This window comes from Lutra lutra, chromosome 12 (assembly GCF_902655055.1).
Source record: "Lutra lutra chromosome 12, mLutLut1.2, whole genome shotgun sequence".
NCBI lineage: Eukaryota > Metazoa > Chordata > Mammalia > Carnivora > Mustelidae > Lutra > Lutra lutra.
The window spans coordinates 8,952,345-8,970,476 of record NC_062289.1 but is presented as its reverse complement, the minus strand read 5'-3'; the positions used below and the strand labels follow the sequence as shown (position 1 = coordinate 8,970,476).

Below are 18,132 nucleotides of genomic sequence, written 5' to 3'. Positions count from 1 at the left end.
TGTGCAGTTACAATTAATAAAATTTATCTGTAATAATAAAAAGTTAGAACAGTTTTTTCTGAGTAATTTGTCTGTCGTACATATACCCACTCTCACACATGTACATCTGCACTCAGAGTAAGTAGAAAATAGGCATAGAAAGATAAATACAATCAAATATACTATTTGGATTATGGTGAAAAGTGAAAAGACTCAAATATGTGAAATGCTTAAGAAAATGTTTGATAATTTCACTCTGTCTCTGGATTTCACTATAGATACCAAACTTTTCAGTTTATCATCATCTGATTTGCAGAAATTATTCTTCTATCAAAAATGATAATGATTACAAAATATATTAGTTGTTAAGCACTGAAAATACATGTTATCCTCAAATTGATTTCAATTGATAAAACTAAAAAACAGATTTTAATGCCACCTTATGTGTTCAAAATAAGCACTATTAAACTTAAGTAAGGTGCTGTTTGCATGGATAGCTTTCCTTATACTACTGTAATTTGCATTGAAAAATGGGAAGAAGAAGTCTAAATAATTTGTAGACAATTTTCATTTTTCAAAAGCAAAACAGTATCTTGATTTTAATTGTAAAATTTCTTTTTAATAAATTTAGCATTTATTAGAATGTCAAAATGTACAAATGAGCATGCCCATTTTTATATATAGCTATAGAGAAAAATCCTATTTGTTGAGTTACCTAATTATAGGTAGTCATGTGCTCTTGAGAAACATTTTAGGAAAGTAATTCTGTACTCTATTTCCTTTTTAAGTTATTAAAGGCATTGTTTCATGTCAGTTTATATTTCCTGGTACTATTACCCTTCAAAGGGCCAACTTATACCAGTGAAAACCCAGAATATTTTTCCCTTGTTGGTTTTTTATTTCCCAGATGTCAGCAGAGGCAAAAAATAGATTTTTCTGAAAATTAACTTTTTTTTTTTGGTGAAAACTTCAGTCTTTTAGTTATTTTAAAGTAATTTATAAAGAAACTTTTCTCTGCTGTCAAACCAGCATCAGAATTTTAGAAGAATTACTAATAAATGGAAGCTGTCTATAGACTCTAAAATTGTTTTGGGATTTCAATCAGCTTAAATAAAATAAGCAAAAACAATAAAAGGTAATTATGTTCATTTGTGGCCATCCTCCTGATTACACATCTCGTTTGCTTGTTCTGTGATGCCTTTCTTCCTTTTTGGATTAGTCACATAATGTTCTTCCTATAGACTAATGGCGTGAGTACCTGTCCTTTGTGATAAGCTTCAAAAAGACCAGCCAGTTTTACCTTAGGTCAACACGTGTAATTTAAACAAGATAATGTAATATTTCATACATTTGATTCCCTGAATAGAATGTGTCTTTAGTGCCATGTGCTCTTTACATTTTAAGATCATCTGAAGCTACACCATAAAATTGACTTACTTTAATCCTATGATTGGCATTTTGGATTGAGACTTACTGTTTCTGATTCCCTCATTTTATATCTCTTAACTTCCCAGTTAGCCTGACTTTAATTGGTCAGTTTTAACAATTTATTTCTTAAGTATTGACACTTTTGTGTAAGGTTAAATTGTGATGGATAGCAATGATAATTGATAATTTGAGGAAGTGTTTTTTTGTAGTCCTATGCTGCCTTTCTGTTTTGCTGCCCAAAAAATTATACCAACACTTAGTGGTTTAAAACACTATTTATTGTCTCAGTTTCTGTGGGTTAGGAATCCAGGTGTGGCTTAGTTGGGTCTCTGAAGGGGATGTAATGCAAGTGTCTACCAGGGCTACAGTGATCTTTAGGCTCAGCGTGGGGTGGATGTGCTTCCAAGTTTCCTCAGAATAGTGTGGGCAGGATTTAATTTTTTATAAGCTGTTAGTTTCTTGCCTCAGTTCCTGAGCCTCTCTACAGGACAGCTTATGAAATGGCTCTTGGCTTCATCGGAGTGATCACCAAAAGGGCGGTTGACAGAGTGCTCCCAAGATGGAAGTCACACTCTTTTCATAACCTAACTTCAGAAATGATGTTTTTCATTCTGGCAATGTTATATTCACTAGAAGCGGATCACTAGGGCCAGCCTCAATGAACAGGAGGGAATTACACAAGGTTGTGACTACTAAAAGTTGGGGATAACTGGAGGACATTGTAGAGATGTGCCCACTATACTCTTTTTATAATAATATAAAAACTTGATATGTACATTGGGAAGAAACATTCTGAACTGTTTTTCTTTACCATTTTATCCAATTTCCTGGGGTTTAGGAAACATTTGAAGCCATAGAACAAAACATAGTTATGTGGCTTGAAGTCATGGACCTAATCTTGCTTTTTATTGGCATTTATTTTTTATTAGCAATACCCAAAATGATCACATCGTTACTTAGCCACTATCTATATTTGAAACTTAAGGATAAGAGTTAAAATGAAAAAAATTATATGCTATAATGTTCACATTATTTCCACAAGGTTGTGGCACATTTTTAAGTGGTGAAAGAAAAGAACTAAAAATCATATATCTGGTGAAATGATTCTTCAGGAAATAAAGGGAAATACAGAGACCAGTTGAAGAGAAACTACCCTTAAAAGAAGTTCTTCAAACAGAAATAAAATGATAAAAGAAAGAATCTTGGTACACCAGAATACAAGGACAATCAAATGCCACAAATATGATTACATATAATAGAATATCTTTATCCTCATAAATTTTACAAATCACATTTGATAATTGAAAGAAGAATCACAGGATTATCTTATATTAAAGAAAGTGATATTTAAGAATGGAGCAGGTACAAGCACCTAAAAGGAAGTAAGTTTTCCTCATTTCACTCAAAGTGGTGAAATATTGATTTCAATTGACTCTGATGTCACATTTGTATTTTTTAATTCCCAGGGCAACAAGTTTGAAAACTATACAAAGCAATACACTCAAAAACTCTTTAAGTGTATCAAGCAGACAATATCTTTAAAAAATGCTCAAGTAAGGGCACCTGGGTGGCTCAGCGGGTTAAGCCTCTGCCTTCGGCTCGGGTCATGATCCCAGGGTCCTGGGATCGAGCCCCACATCGGACTCTCTGCTCAGCAGGGAGCCTGCTTCGCCCTCTCTCTCTGCCTGCTGCTCTGCCTACTTGTGATCTGTCAAATAAATAAATAAAATCTTTAAAATAAAATAAAATAAAATAAAAATGCTCAAGTAGGGGCACCTGGGTGGCTCAGTTGGTTGGGTCTCTGCCTTCGGCTCAGGTCATGATCTCGGGGTCCTCAGATCGAGCCCCGCATCGGGCTCTCCGCTCGGCAGGGAGCGTGCTTTCACCTCCCTCTATGGCTGCCTTTCTGCCTACTTGTGATCTCTGACAAATAAAATCTTTAAAAAAAAAATGCTCAAGTGATCTGCATGAAAGGAAAAGAAAAAAGTGTGACAAACATAAATGAAATAAGGGAAACAGAAAACACAATAATATGGCCAATATAAGCTCTAGAATATCAATAATTATCTTAAATGTAAATGGCACAATTTCACCAATTAAAAGACAGAGATTAGCAGGCTGGATAAAACAAAAGAACAAACAAAACAAACAAAAACTAGAGAGGTAGAAAACCATAAATAAACCCTTAACTATAGAGAACAAACTGAGGGTGGCTGGAGAGGAGGCAGGTGGGGGATGGGTTAAATGGGCAATGGCTATTAAGGAGTGCACTTGTGATGAGCATCAGGTGTGGTATGTGAATGATAAATCACTAAATTCTAATCCTGAAACTAATATATTACACTGTATTGTTAACCAACTAGAATTTAAATAAAAACTTGAATAATTAAAAAATTAATAAATAAAAAAATTTTAAAAAATGAGCAAAGTATATGCGAACAAGAAACTCATTTCAAACTCAATGACATACAGAAGTTGAAATTTAAAAATCAGAAAAATACACCATGCAAGCATTTTTAAAAAATCATGTTCAGTTAGCTGCTGTATAGTACATCATTAGTTTTTGATGTGATGTTCAGTGATTCACTAGTTGTATATAATACCCAGTGCTTATCACAACACATTCCCTCCTTAGTACCCATCACCCTGTTATTCCATCCTCCCCCCGCCCCGGAAACCCTGTTTGTTTCCTGGGATCCATAGTCTCTCATGGTTCATCTCTCTCTCTGATTTGTTAAAATAAAAGCTATAGTGGCTATATTAATATCAGAGAAGTTACATAGAGTGAAACAAAACAAAAACACCACAGATTTACAGACAAAGAGGAACATTTCATGATAAAGAGATCAATCCACAAGGAACACATAATGATCCTAAATGTGAGTACACAACAAAGCACCACAATTTTTAATTGCATGAAGCAAAACCTGATGGAGCTGAAAGGTGAAATTATAGTTGGGAACTTCAGCAACTCCTCACAGCAACTTATAAGCTAACTAGTGAGTCTAGGAAACAAGACCAAAACTCTGTGAAGATAGAGATCTGAGTAAGGCAATCAACCAAAATGATCTAATTGTCACATATAGAACATTCTACCCCCAAACTGTAGAATACATGTGTTTTCAAGTGCCATGGAATCTGTGCCAAGATAAACTGTGTCCTAGGCCAAAACAACCTTTAATACCGAAACAATGAAAATTATGCAGGGTATGTTCTCTTACCATAATGGAATCAACCAGAAATCAACAATAGCAGTATTTCTAAAGAAGTAGAAAATTAAACAGAACATGTCTAAATAATGCCTGGGTCAATGAAGAATTCTCAAAGGAAATAAAAATTATACATAACTGAATGAAATAAAGGTATAACATATCAAATATTTAGGAGACAACTAAAGGAATGGAAAGAACAAAATCTGTAGCACTAAATTCTTACATTAGAAACAAGGAAAAGCCTGAAAACAGTAAACTCCTACTTTAAGAAATTAGGAAAAGAAGACAAAATATACCCAAATAAAGAAGAAGGAAGGATGAGGCACCTTGGGTGGCTTAGTCATTAAGCTTCTGCCTTTGACTCAGGTCATGATCCCAGGGTCCTGGGATCAAGTCCCGTGTCAGGCTCTCTGCTCAGTGGAGAGCCTGCTTCTCCCTCTTCCACTGCCCCTGCTTGTAGTCTCTCTCTCTCTCTCTCTCTCTCTCTCTCACACACACACACTTTGTGTCTCTGTCGAATAAATAAATAAAATCTTAAAAAAAAAAAGAAGGAAGGAAATAATAAAGGTAAGAGCAGAGATCAATGAAATTCAAAACTGGGAAATAGTAGAGAAAAATCAGTGAAAACAAAGTTGATTCTTCAAAAAAGAATAGTTAATGAATATCTATTCATTAGATATAGAAAAAGAGAGTAGACATAAATCACCATTGATGATGTCAGGATTATAATAGAGAAATCACTATAAATCCTGCAGCTACTAGGAAAACAGGTGAATATTATGAACATCTTTATGATCATAAATTAGCAGTCTAGGAGAAATGGACCAATTCCTTGAAAACATAGCTATCAAAATCAACCAAAATGAAACAGTAAATTGTCTTACAAATATTAAAGAAATTTAAAATTATAATTTAAACTCTTTAAAAAATGAAATTGCCAGACCCATTTGGCTTCACTGGAGGATTCTATCTCTTTTAATCTATTCAGGCTGCTGTAACAAAATATCATAAAATAGGTAGGTAATAAACAAAAGAAACCTATTTCTCATAGTTTTGGAGTCTGGGAAGTCCATGAACAGGGTACCAGTGTGGTCACATTTTGGCAAGGGCCTTCTTCCTGGTTCATAGCTTGTACCTTCTCACTGTGTCCTCACATGTGGGAGGGACAGGCACGCTCTCCAGGGCCTCTTTTATAAAGTCACTAATCCTATTCATGAGGTTCCATCTTCATCACCAATGCACTGTGCAAAGACTCCACTTCTTAATACCACCATATCAGGCATTAGGTTTTCAACATATGTTATTTGGGCAATGGGAGATTGGGAGGTAGTCACAAACATTCAGACCATAGCACTACTAAGTATTTTAAGTATTAACATACTCTTCCTAAAAATTAAAGATGGCATATTTCCCAATTTGTTTTATGAAGCTGTTATTACTGACAAAGACAGTGCTAAAAAAAGAAAACTACAGACCAATATCTTGTACAAATTTGCATAAAAATCTTCAACAGAATCTTAACATGACAAATTTAAAATACAAACAACTATACACCATGACAAAGAGGACCTTATTTCAGGTATACAAGGCTGGTTCAACATTTGAGAATAAATCAGTATAATTTCACTCAACAAGAGAAAGAATAAAAGTCATTTAATAACATGAATTGATATAAAAAAAGCATTGATATATAAAAAGGTACAGTTCACTCATTCATGATAAAAACTCTCAGCAAGCTAGGAATGGAGAGGAATGCCTCAACTGGCAATAAATCATCTGGAAAAAAAATATGCAGTTATCATCATACTTAATATGGAAAGACTATTTTCCCCTAAGATGGGGAACATGACAAGAATGTCTGTTTTCACCATTCTTATTTAACATTTCTGGAAGTGCCAGCCACTGCTATAATGCAAGAAAAATAAATAATGAGCACTTAGATCAAAAAGGAAATTATACAACTATCCCCATTTATAGATGACATGAACATCTACATAGAAAAATCCCAAGGAATCTTCCAACAAAATAAAACTCCAAGAATAAATGAGTTCAGCAAGGTTGCAGGATATAAGAGCACCACACACAAAAAATCAATTTTATTTCTGTACACTAACATAAGTACATAGAAAAGAAAAAAAAATTCATTATATTCACCCAAAGAAAATGCAACTTAACCAAACCTGTACAAGCCTTATATGCTGATAATTCCAAAATGCTGATGGAAGAATTCAAGGAAGAACTAAATAGGGCAAGCATACTGTGTTCATGTAAATACACTGTATCTCCCTAAATTGACATATAGGTTATATTCAATTCCTATTGAAACCACAATAATTTTTATGTATGCACATAGATGAGCTTATTCTTTTTTTTTAATTTTTTAAAAATTTTTTATAAACATATAATGTATTTTTATCCCCAAGGGTACAGGTCTGTGAATCACCAGGTTTACACACTTCACAGCACTCACCATAGCACATACCCTCCCCAATGTCCATAACCTCACCCCCTCTCCCAACCCCTTCCCCCCAGCAACCCTCAGTTTGTTTTGTGAGATTAAGAGTCACTTATGGTTTGTCTCCTTCCCAATCCCATCTTGTTTCATTTATTCTTTTCCTACCATCTAAACCCCCCACGTTGCATCTCCACTTCCTCATATTAGGGAGATCATATGATAGTTGTCTTTCTCCGATTGACTTATTTCACTAAGCATGATACCCTCTAGTTCCATCCACATCATTGCAAATGGCAAGATTTCATTTCTTTTGATGGCCGCATAGTATTCCATTGTGTATATATACTACATCATCTTTATCTGTTCATCTGTTGATAGACATCTAGGTTCTGTCCATAGTTTGGCTATTGTAGACTGCTATAAACATTAGGGTGCACGTGCCCCTTCGGGTCACTACGTTTGTATCTTTAGGGTAAATATCCAATAGTGCAATTGCTGGGTCATAGGGTAGTTCTATTTTCAACTTTTTGAGGAACCTCCATGCTGTTTTCCAGAGTGGTTGCACCAGCTTGCATTCCCACAAGCAGTGTAGGAGGGTTCCCCTTTCTCCACATCCTCGCCAGCATCTGTCATTTCCTGACTTGTTCATTTTAGCCATTCTGACTGGTGTGAGGTGGTATCTCATTGTGGTTTTGATTTGTATTTCCCTGCTGCTGAGTGATGTGGAGCACTTTTTCATGTGTCTGTTGGCCATCTGGATGTCTTCTTTGCAGAAATGTCTGTTCATGTCCTCTGCCCATTTCTTGATTGGATTATTTGTTCTTTGGGTGTTGAGTTTGCTAAGTTCTTTATAGATTTTGGACACTAGCCCTTTATCTGATATGTCATTTGCAAATATCTTCTCCCATTCTGTCAGTTGTTTTTTGGTTTTGTTAACTGTTTGCTTTGCTGTAGATGAGCTTATTCTAAAATTTATAGAGAAATGCACAAGCTCTAGAATAGCTAAGGCAATCTTGACAAAGAAGAATAAAATGGGAGGAATTGCCTCACCAGATAGTAAGTCTTACTATATAGAGCAGTAATCAAGATACTGTGATACTTGCAGAAGGGTTGTGATAGCACATAGGTTAATGAAACAGAGTGGATAGTTCAGAAACAGACCTAGATAAATAGAGTTATGTCATTTTTAACAAAGATATAAAAGAAATTCAGTAAAGGAAGGATAGCCTGTCAACAGAAGGTGTTGGAGCAGTTGGATCTCTATACACAGGAAACAATCATGTCTTAAACTTTACATGGTGATTCAAAAAGACATTCAAAATGAGTCATTGACTTAATGATAAAACATTACACTATACAACTTTTGAAACGAAAATGTAGAAGATCTTCAGGATCTAGGTCTAGGTGAGGAATTCTTAGATTGGACACCAAAACAAAATCCATAAAGACATAATGATAAATTGGATAGTTTCTAAATTAAAGAAACTGTTGGTATGTGAAAGACCATGTTAAGGGAATGGAAAGAAAAGATACATATTGAGAGTAAATATTTGCAAACCACATTTCTGACAAAAGACTGTATCTCTGGAAACCAAACAATAAAAACAAAAAGTACATTTAGAAAATGGTCAAAGACATGAAAAGTCATTTCACTGAAGAATACATGGAGTATGTAAACACGTGACAAAGGTATTCTTAGCTATCAGGAAAATGCAAATTAGAACCACAATGAGCTGTGTCCTTATCAGAATGTCTGAATTTTTTTTTTTTTAAGTGAGAACACTAAATGCTGGAGAAGATGAGAAAGTAAAATAGAATGGTTTTTCTTCTAGAAAACAGGTTGGCAGTTCCGTATAAAACTAAATATGCAATTACTATAGGACTCGGCAATAAAACTCATGGACATTTATTCTAGAGAAGTGAAAACTTATGTTCATGCAAGAACACATATACCAATGTTCATAGCTTTTTTTTTTTTTTTAAATAATAGCCACAACCTGAAAACAGCCCAGATATCCTTCCACAGGTTAGCAGGTTAAACAGACAATGTGGTGGGATTCTCCTCGTGATAAAAACAAAAACCAAAAAGTGGACTATTCATATATGCAACAACTTGGATGATCTCCAGAATGCTATGCTGAGTGAATGAAAGAGCCAGTCCCCAAAGATTACATGGTGAATTATTCAATTTCTATAATATTTTAGAAAAGAGAAACTTTTAGACATGGAGACAATCTAATAGTTTCCAGGGACTGGAGACGGGGGGGGGAACATGAAGATTATGTGTTCTGTCTTGACTGTGGTGGTGGATACATGAAACTATACATATGATAAAATTGTATGGAACAAAATGGACAAACCAAACAAGTCCATGTTAAATTGGGAATATATGATTAAGGTCAGTGAACATTATTGATTTCAATATCCTGTTTGGGACATTCTGTTATAGTTTTGGAAAATGTTATTATTGGGGGAAACTGGCTGAAGAATACATGGGATATTTTGGTATTCTTTCTTACAACTGCATGTGAATCTGTAATTTTCTCAATAATGAATTCAGCTATAAACAAGAAATTTAGATTCTCACAACTGTTAGTCTTGCTATTGAAATGAATTAAAGCTTCCCAATGTAATTGTATGGGGGAGCGGGGAGATACCGAGATTGAGAAGAAGGGAGAGAATGAGAATCAGCTAGTCATGATCAGGAAATAAAATGGCTACTATTAATGAAGCAAAAATGAAAGTGTGGTCTACATAAAGTTCTCAGTAGTGAGGTTGGAAATCCACATATGCTGTGAATGTCTGAAATACTGACACATACACACATAACCATACTTAAGACACATTGCCTCTACCTCAGTGTCTTAACCAGTACTGGGTTCATGGGAAGTACTCTAATAGAATGTTCTAATCCCAAAATCCCTAAATTTCTAATTTAGGAATTAGAGCAGATTTACATTTGACTTAGCCTCTTTTTATTTGTGCAGAATTCATTCCATACATTGTAGTATGTTTTCTTGTCACCAAATATACCTGTGATGCATCATTACCTTACAGTATCTAAAAGCTACACAGTCTCGCTATTATTTATGGTCCTTCTGATGATTTTTCCAGTGTGCTCCAGCTCTGCCATCTGTTGAGCCATTTGGATGCAAATATATTTAAATTTAGAATTTATTTCAAAATCTCTGTTTTATGTATTATTGAATTGTCATTTGAGTGATATATATATACATATATATACATATGCATATTTGCATATATGAAAAACTATGCTATATATATTAGAAAGCATTATAAAGAAGAAAAGTGTAATCACATAATCTAGATAAAATCACTCTTAAAAGTTTACATATTTTTACTGCAATCATAATTGCTTTAAAATTAAATGAAAATATTCTTTCTATGCAGCTTTTGCTACCTTAATATTTTATCTATATTTTCAACATTGAAAATTGTTATTTTATATACATTGGTAGACAGTATTTTTAAAAATATGCTTTTTTTGAGGGTAATAAAAAGTACCTGATTTCCTTGGTAATATTTAAATCTTCACTGTTTCTAGGTACTCACATAACATGAGATACTTAACAGTCAAAAGCATAATCATCTGAAAAAGATTGCTCTAGGTTACGTGAGAAAGGATACGGAAAATTACTGTTTTTAAATATATACATTTTTAATTTTGCTTTTCTCTTGATTTCTCAGTTTTTCTAGCTCCAGAATATAAAAACAGATTTTAAAAAAAAACATCTTAGCTATCTAATGTATGGATTCATTACTGTTTATTACAAAGATGCTTAGTAAAGATTGATATTTTAATTTTAGAGTAAAGTATTCCAAAATAGGAGAGAAGGTTCTGTTTACTCAATATTAGAGTGAAAATCTCATCTGTCTTTGGGGTAGTTGAATTCCCTGTCTAACTTCTCAAATGTTTTGTATTATGGAAACCTCAAATGTATTTTGCTAAATTCTTTACCGCTAAGGTTTAGACTCAAGTATAATTTAAAGGAAATTCCATCCATATGTTTATAATTTAATATGTTAGGCTGGTTTTTTCTTTTCTTTTTTATATTTGGTGTCCAAGAATTCTCCTGAGCTACTTCTTTCAGGGATCTTTTGGCAAGATTAGACTAAGTCACAAACCAAAAACTTAAGTTTGGAATTCAGCGTACATCCATATTGTGCAGGTTCTGAACAATACCAAGATGTTTTCTCATTTTGATTCTGAACGTAAAAAATACAGAGTTGAAGATTACTCTGTGTCACTAAAATGACACTAAAAGACAAGGTAAATAATTCTAGTTAACATTAACTCATAGTCAATAAATTTTCTTATTCTTAAATTGTACTTTATTTGGGAAAAGCATTAATATTTTTAATAATTCTTTAAAATTTCTTTATCTTACTATTTACTATTTAATGAGAGTGAATCTTCAATGAACAATATTTTAACTGCATATCTTCATATACTCCACCATATCTGTCAGTTTCTAAATGTCTAGAGTTTAAGTATAGGCAGTGCTTTTTTTCTGTCCTAACATAACCATGCATGTATGATTATAAATATAATGTAGAAATATAATGTAGTATAAATATAATATATATAATATAATATAGTATAAATGTAAATATAAAGTAGAAATATAATGTAGAAATATAATCTTCATATATGCTAGTGATTACCAATTTACGGTCTGCAGTAGAGCATATTAACTTATGGTCTGCAATCTATGGTCTGAGAACTTGATAATCTATGCAGATATATTTTTTGAGATCTAAAAAGGACTATATAAGCATATGACATGATCCTTGGAACAATAATGGAACATAGAAGTTCATATTCACAATACATGGAGAATCACTATGATTTTGTCTCAAGTCTTCATTTGCTGCATATAATTGTAGTGAAAATGGATTTAACAGAAAAGTGAGGGTGCCTGGGTGGCTCAGTCATTAAGCATCTGCCTTCTGCTCAGGTCATAATCCCAGGGTCCTGGGATTGAGCCCCACATCAGGCTCCCTGCTCAGTGGGAAGCCTGCTTCTCCCTCACCCACTCCCCCTGCTTATGTTCCCTCTCTCGCTGTGTCTTTTTCTGTCAAATAAATAAAATCTTTTAAAAAAATTATTTAAAGAAAAGTGATTTGATGTGGAGGAATTATTTTCTGCAAGTACTGCTGACTTTCCTAAATATACACAAAAGTTTAGCTCAGTCTGCTAAATAATAATATTAAAATCATATGCAACCTAATTAAAATATATATGTGTACTGTGTGTGTATATACATACACACATACGTGAATGGTAAATGTTTTTTGAGGTGACTTGGGAAGGCATATTAAGGGTACTGAGCCTATTTTAAAAAATTTTCTTCTTTTGAACAAGGAATTTAATGTTTTCCATAGAGGAAAGCTGGACTCCAAAAGAGTCTCTTGTTCTGAGGCTAAGAACATTAGAACCAACATGGAGTGTTGGTACCATTATTTTCCTCTGCATCCAGTCCTCCTGGCCTTTGGATTTTCCTTTTATAAGAAACACAAGTAGGTGACATTGGCTACTAAATTCCATAGCCCACTGGATGGTTTGGTTTGAAACTAAATTCTTCTCCTTGACCCTGACTCTCCATAAATCAAGGGGCATTGAGATCACACAATTTGCTGTGTTTCTGTCAGGATACTGATGTTTATCCTGAACATTTGTAAAAGAAACAAATTGGTATAGTGGCAATAGCTCTGAATTTTGAGATGAAACTTCTGAATCAAGTCCTGTCTCTGCCACTTACTAGTCATGTTATTCTAACCTTGATGCAGGCACCCTTACCTACCTAATAGAATTTCAGTAAGCATCGGGCAAATTGTACACTAAAGGTGTTTTAAAAGGGGATACATTCTATAAATGTAGAGTTACTACATCTGGAGGCTGTGCTTTAATTATACTGGTGGCATTTCATCCTCTTCATTTGAACCTTCAGTGCCTCTCAAACTTTAAATATTCAGAAAGGGGAACATACCTGAATCCAGAGATCGGAGGGAAGAGCATTCCACCCACAGGATCCTAAGGCAGGAATGAACATGGTCTCTTCAAAGAACAGGAGGAAAGTCAGCATGACTGGAGGAAAAAGGGAAGGTAAGAAAAGGATGGGAGATAGGAATCAAGGCCAGGAAATAAGGTTGGTGGCTAATCATGTGGAACAGACTGTGATTCAGTGTTTTCACTTTATTCTAATTGTAATAGAGGTGTTAGCAAGTTGTAATGACACAGTAATGTAATTTTATTAAATTTTTTAAAAATTTTAGACTTCTGCATATTAACTAGACAGGAGTATTAGTAGGCATTTCAGAAGTAGTAATGCTGGAAGGGGTGCTGGTGATTTCCACAGGATAGATACAGTGAAAGTGGAAAGAAATACATGGATCTAGAAAGTTATTTGAAGAAATGAGGTAATAGAACTTACCGACAAAATGTGAGTCATAGAGAAACTAGGTTTTTTACTTCAGCTGTTAGATGGATGGTGGTACCATTTGCTGGGATGTTAACAATGGAAAGAAAACAAATCTGCTGCAGGCTGGGGAGCAGAAGTTCAATTTTGTATGTTAGGTTGACGTGGAGATTTCTTAGGATGTCCAAGTGGAAGTACAGAGTCACTATGTGTCTGAAGCTCAGGAGAGGTGAAGGGACTGGAGATAACAACTTGACATTCAATGGCAAAGACGTTCTATTTCATCTTAGCAAGCTTTGGACTCTCCAGCATTTAGAGAGGAGCAGCAGGGAGAAACAAAGGAGGCCAAGAAGGAGGAGATAACAGAATAATGAGAAGCATGTGTGATAAGGAAAAAATGTGACAAATGTGTTTAAAGAGCAAGGAATTTTCAGTTGTTGTGAACATTGTTGAGGTCACATTAGGCAAGGGTAAAAAATGAATACCCAATTTGTCACTCTTAAAGTCATCTGTGATCTTGACAAGTGGGATTTCTGTGGAATGGAAGGTACAGATTTGCAATTAAAATGGGTGGATGAAAGAATGGGATGTGAGGAAATGAAAGCAGTGAAAATAAACAACACGTGAGATAAACTGTCTCTTGTCATTGGAGCAGAGAAATGGGGGCATTCCTTCATGAAGGTGGTGATGGTGCAGACAGTTGCTGAGGTTATACTGAGGGAAATGACCCATACAGAGGGAAAATTCATGAGGTGCCCTTGAAACAACCATGGCAAAGCTATTAATATCCCCATTTTATAGATGAAGAAACTCACACATAAATTAAGTTTCTAAGGCCACAGGATGGTAAATCACAAAGCAAGAAATAGGCAAATTATGGAAAGAACTTGATGTCATATTTATGTGGCTTCAAAATCCAGTCTCTTTTCTACTATATCACTGATGTAGGCTGAACAAGATCACTTGGCGCCCAGAGATGTCCACATCTTAATATCTGGAACCTGTAATCTGTTACCTCACCTGGTAGAAGAGATTTTACAGGTGTGGCTAAATTAAATCTCCAGAGATGGGGAGATTATCCTGGATTATCAGGATGGGGTCAATATAATTACAAAGGTCCTTACAGGAGAAGAGAAGAAAATCAGCATTGGCTATAGGGGAAATGATGATGGGAATGAAGAGTTGGAGTAGTCTGATGAAGGGACCACGAGCCAGGGAAGGTAAGGGGCCTCTAGGAGCTGAAAAGGGCCAGGAAATGATCCTCCCCTTAGAGACCTTAGAAGAAACCAGCCCTGTCCACACTTTGATTTTAGAGATTTATTTTGAGCATCTGAATTTCAGAAGTGTGAGATAATAAATCTGTGTTGCTTCCGGCCATTAAGTTTGTGATAGTTTGCGACAGCAGCAATAGGTAACTAATCTACCACCTTTACTATGTTAGTAACTATTTGCAGAGTTGTCTGTTGCTCCTTAGTGCAAGTTATATGTGTTTTATCACGGCACTATCTAATGATTAAACTGAATAAACAAATACTAATTTCTGTATTTAAAACATTGCTTTACTTGACCCTCAAGACAAGGATGGCAGGACAGCGGGTGGCTCAGCTGGTTAAGTGGCTGCCTTCAGCTCGGGGCCTGGGATTCAGCCCTGCATCAGCCCCTCATGCTACGCCTCCCAACCCTGTTCTTGTGTACGCTCTCTCTCTCAAATAAATAAATAAAATCTTAAAAAAAAAAAAAAAGACTAGGATGACAACCTTACACAACTTCTTGGGGGATATATTTGAAACTTCTGAAGATGACTCTGGCAAATATTTTGGATACTAGGCCCTCGGTAGCCCTTAATGGGGAGTAGCTACAAATCTGAGGGCTTCCAAATTGCCTCTTAAACTCTGGAGTCTGGCTTTCTAAAATGTGGTCTTATCCAGAAAAAAAAAAAAAAAATTACCTTGCCCATCTCTTCTAGATGTTCTCTATAACTTTTGATGAATCAGCAGTCTTGTGATTTAGGGGAGTTGAGCTTTTTAAAGACTTATTTGATCTGATTTATAATTCAAAGGATGAATTTTAATCTCTGCCACCCAATATGGTCATAGCTCTTTACCCTGAAAATCAAATTCCAAATCATACATTAAGAAATAAAGCTTAACAAATACTATCTTGCATGATTTTATGTGAATATTGGTTTGCTTTAGTCAGAAGTAGAGTGAATGCAGCTAAGTACTCGGAAATATTTTGCATAGGTATGGCTCGTAATCTACATGCATTATAACATTTCTGCTTCTGATTCCAGTTTTTTTCTGTTACCCTTTTGATGTGGGATACATTTTAGCCAATTTGGATTATTAATGTAAAGAATGTACAATTGGGGAAATGAAACAGACTTTAAGAATAGTTCTTTTTATTAAAAAATTTTATAACTGCATTTCAGCAGTAAACATGACAATCAGTTGGACTGTATTCTCCAAACTTCATTACTAAGCTTGTGAAAATGTTCCAGTCAGCTAACACGGAGTAGTTGGCAACTATGCACATTCCATCAGATGGCTGTGAGAAAATATTACTGAGTCCTATTGACAGGAAAGGGCTTTCTCTTGTTCAGTGCAAAGTGTAACCAGATCTATGAAGAATTTCTGACTTTGCCTCATACATTCTTTAGGACCAAGTGTGAATGGGTAAATGATGTAGGAATTTTGCTTAGGAAATGCATAGGAAAACTGGAATAGTTGGTGGTTTCAAACCCTGAAGTGGACAGAAATATTAGAAAATGTTGATGGATCCAATATTAAAGAAAATCTATAATTTTAACAAATAAATAGTTTTTAAATAACAAAAGAAAGCATAACCACTCTCTTTTAGCACTGCTTGGTTTGTTGTGGAACTGTGATAGGAATTATTTTATAGGGTAATTCACTTTCACATTATAAATTAATAATAATCATGATTGGCTATTTGCTCTTTGGAATTTTTATTTTTAACTAATATTTATGGGCAAAGTTACATTTTCCTCTCATTCATTAATTTTTATGAAATTATACAAAATGATACTTACATAGTGATGCATATTCCAGATTCAGGGTCACCTGTCCAACTTTGGAAAGTGGTAGGATCTTTGACATGACCACATTTTTTTCAAAGCTCTTTTCAAAAGACATGCACTCTGATTGTTGGCCACCTGGAAACAGTAGCAAGATTATTCTTATATGAAAATCAGATTCCACAGGGCTTTATAGTTCCACAGCTAATACTAATTTTATTTTTGGCGTAGTTCTCAACAGGTATTTTCGTTTATTTGCCGCTATTAAGTTGGATTCGATTGCATGAGAAAATTAGGATCATTTGTGGTTTTGTTCACCAAAACCTTGAAATTTAAACATAAATATGCCAAGGAATTTAACAAGTGTCAGGCTTCCATGCAACTAGGTAATAAATAACATAGGTTTTGTATATATCGTTAGAAGAAACATATTTAAGCTATAAACTCAAATCTTAGATAAAATATCTTTATGTCTCAATATTTGTGCACTGGTGAGATATTTCAGGAATATTTTAAAACAGAACTTGCTCGAACCTGATTGATACCCTAAGTTCTACATAAGAATAGTTAAATTATGTTATATCCTCCAAGAAATTCTAAATGATCTGAACCTAAATTGGTAATTGGCAGGCAAAGCATTATAAGAGCTTCAAGATGATCAGCTTGCCAGAAAAAAGAAATTTTCATTTTCCAAGCTTCATTACAAATGATACATTGGCTTTTATAAAATGGAAATGGATTGTGGATTTTGGATCTTTCTTTATTCCTCTATTCATACTCCAAAGAAATAAGTCTGATCACTTTCTATGTCTGATCTATAAGGTGTTTATTATACATGTAGTCTTTTTTATGGGCTTTGTTTTTGTTTTTGTTTTCTTCTTTAAGCAGAGAAGACATTGCTATTGTCTGGGAATGGTAGTAATGACATCAAGATATGATGTGGAGAGATTATTCTGAAATAGATTTTTTTTTAAAAATGGAGTTTTTTTTAATCATTGAGCATTATCTAAGAAATATATCATTTTTCTTAAATAATTTTTTACTGAAAATCTAGACTAATATAAGGCATCACACATGTCTTCAACAACACTGGGGAAGAGTAAGAGGTTAAAGACTTAGGAAGCAGGGAAGAAGAGTCTGCTAAGAAAAGGGCGGGGCTTATATGAATTCCATGCCAATTCTTTAAAATAAAGTTAATTTCTAATTGATCAGATAATGAAATTTACAGTTTGATAATGACTGTTAGGAAACATAAATATATGTGTTTTAAAGTGTTTTCATTTATGCTTTTACTACAAGGCTTTTGGGGATAAAAAGTATCCAAGCTTTAAATAACATATAAATTTATTCGATATTATTAATTACCTTTTTGTGCAAGTATTTCCTGCTTCTGTATGGTTCCAAAATCTCACATTCACAACAACAAATATAGACTATAACTGTATAATTTGTCACAGTGTGTGGATTTTTAGAATATAATACTTACCATGGGCAGACGCTGAGCTTTCCCGTAGTGGCATGATCTCGCCATTCCCTGTAATTGTTCACCTCCCTTCCTGTTACAGCTGGAGTCTCATATTT

General features: G+C 34.4%; 1 protein-coding gene across 4 annotated transcripts in view; it reads left to right on the top strand.

Moving 5' to 3' along the window:
• The window catches only part of CCDC102B (coiled-coil domain containing 102B), a 203,624-nt gene that overhangs the window by 83,963 nt on the left and 101,529 nt on the right, over positions 1–18,132 (top strand). The window contains exon 1 of one of the 4 annotated variants that reach the window (XM_047696567.1): positions 13,153–13,201. The exons of the other annotated variants lie outside the window; for them this stretch is intronic. The gene's annotated coding sequence lies outside the window, so the exon portion shown is untranslated. Of the gene's footprint in view, positions 1–13,152; positions 13,202–18,132 lie in introns of those variants that run through there. 4 annotated transcript variants of the gene reach the window in all.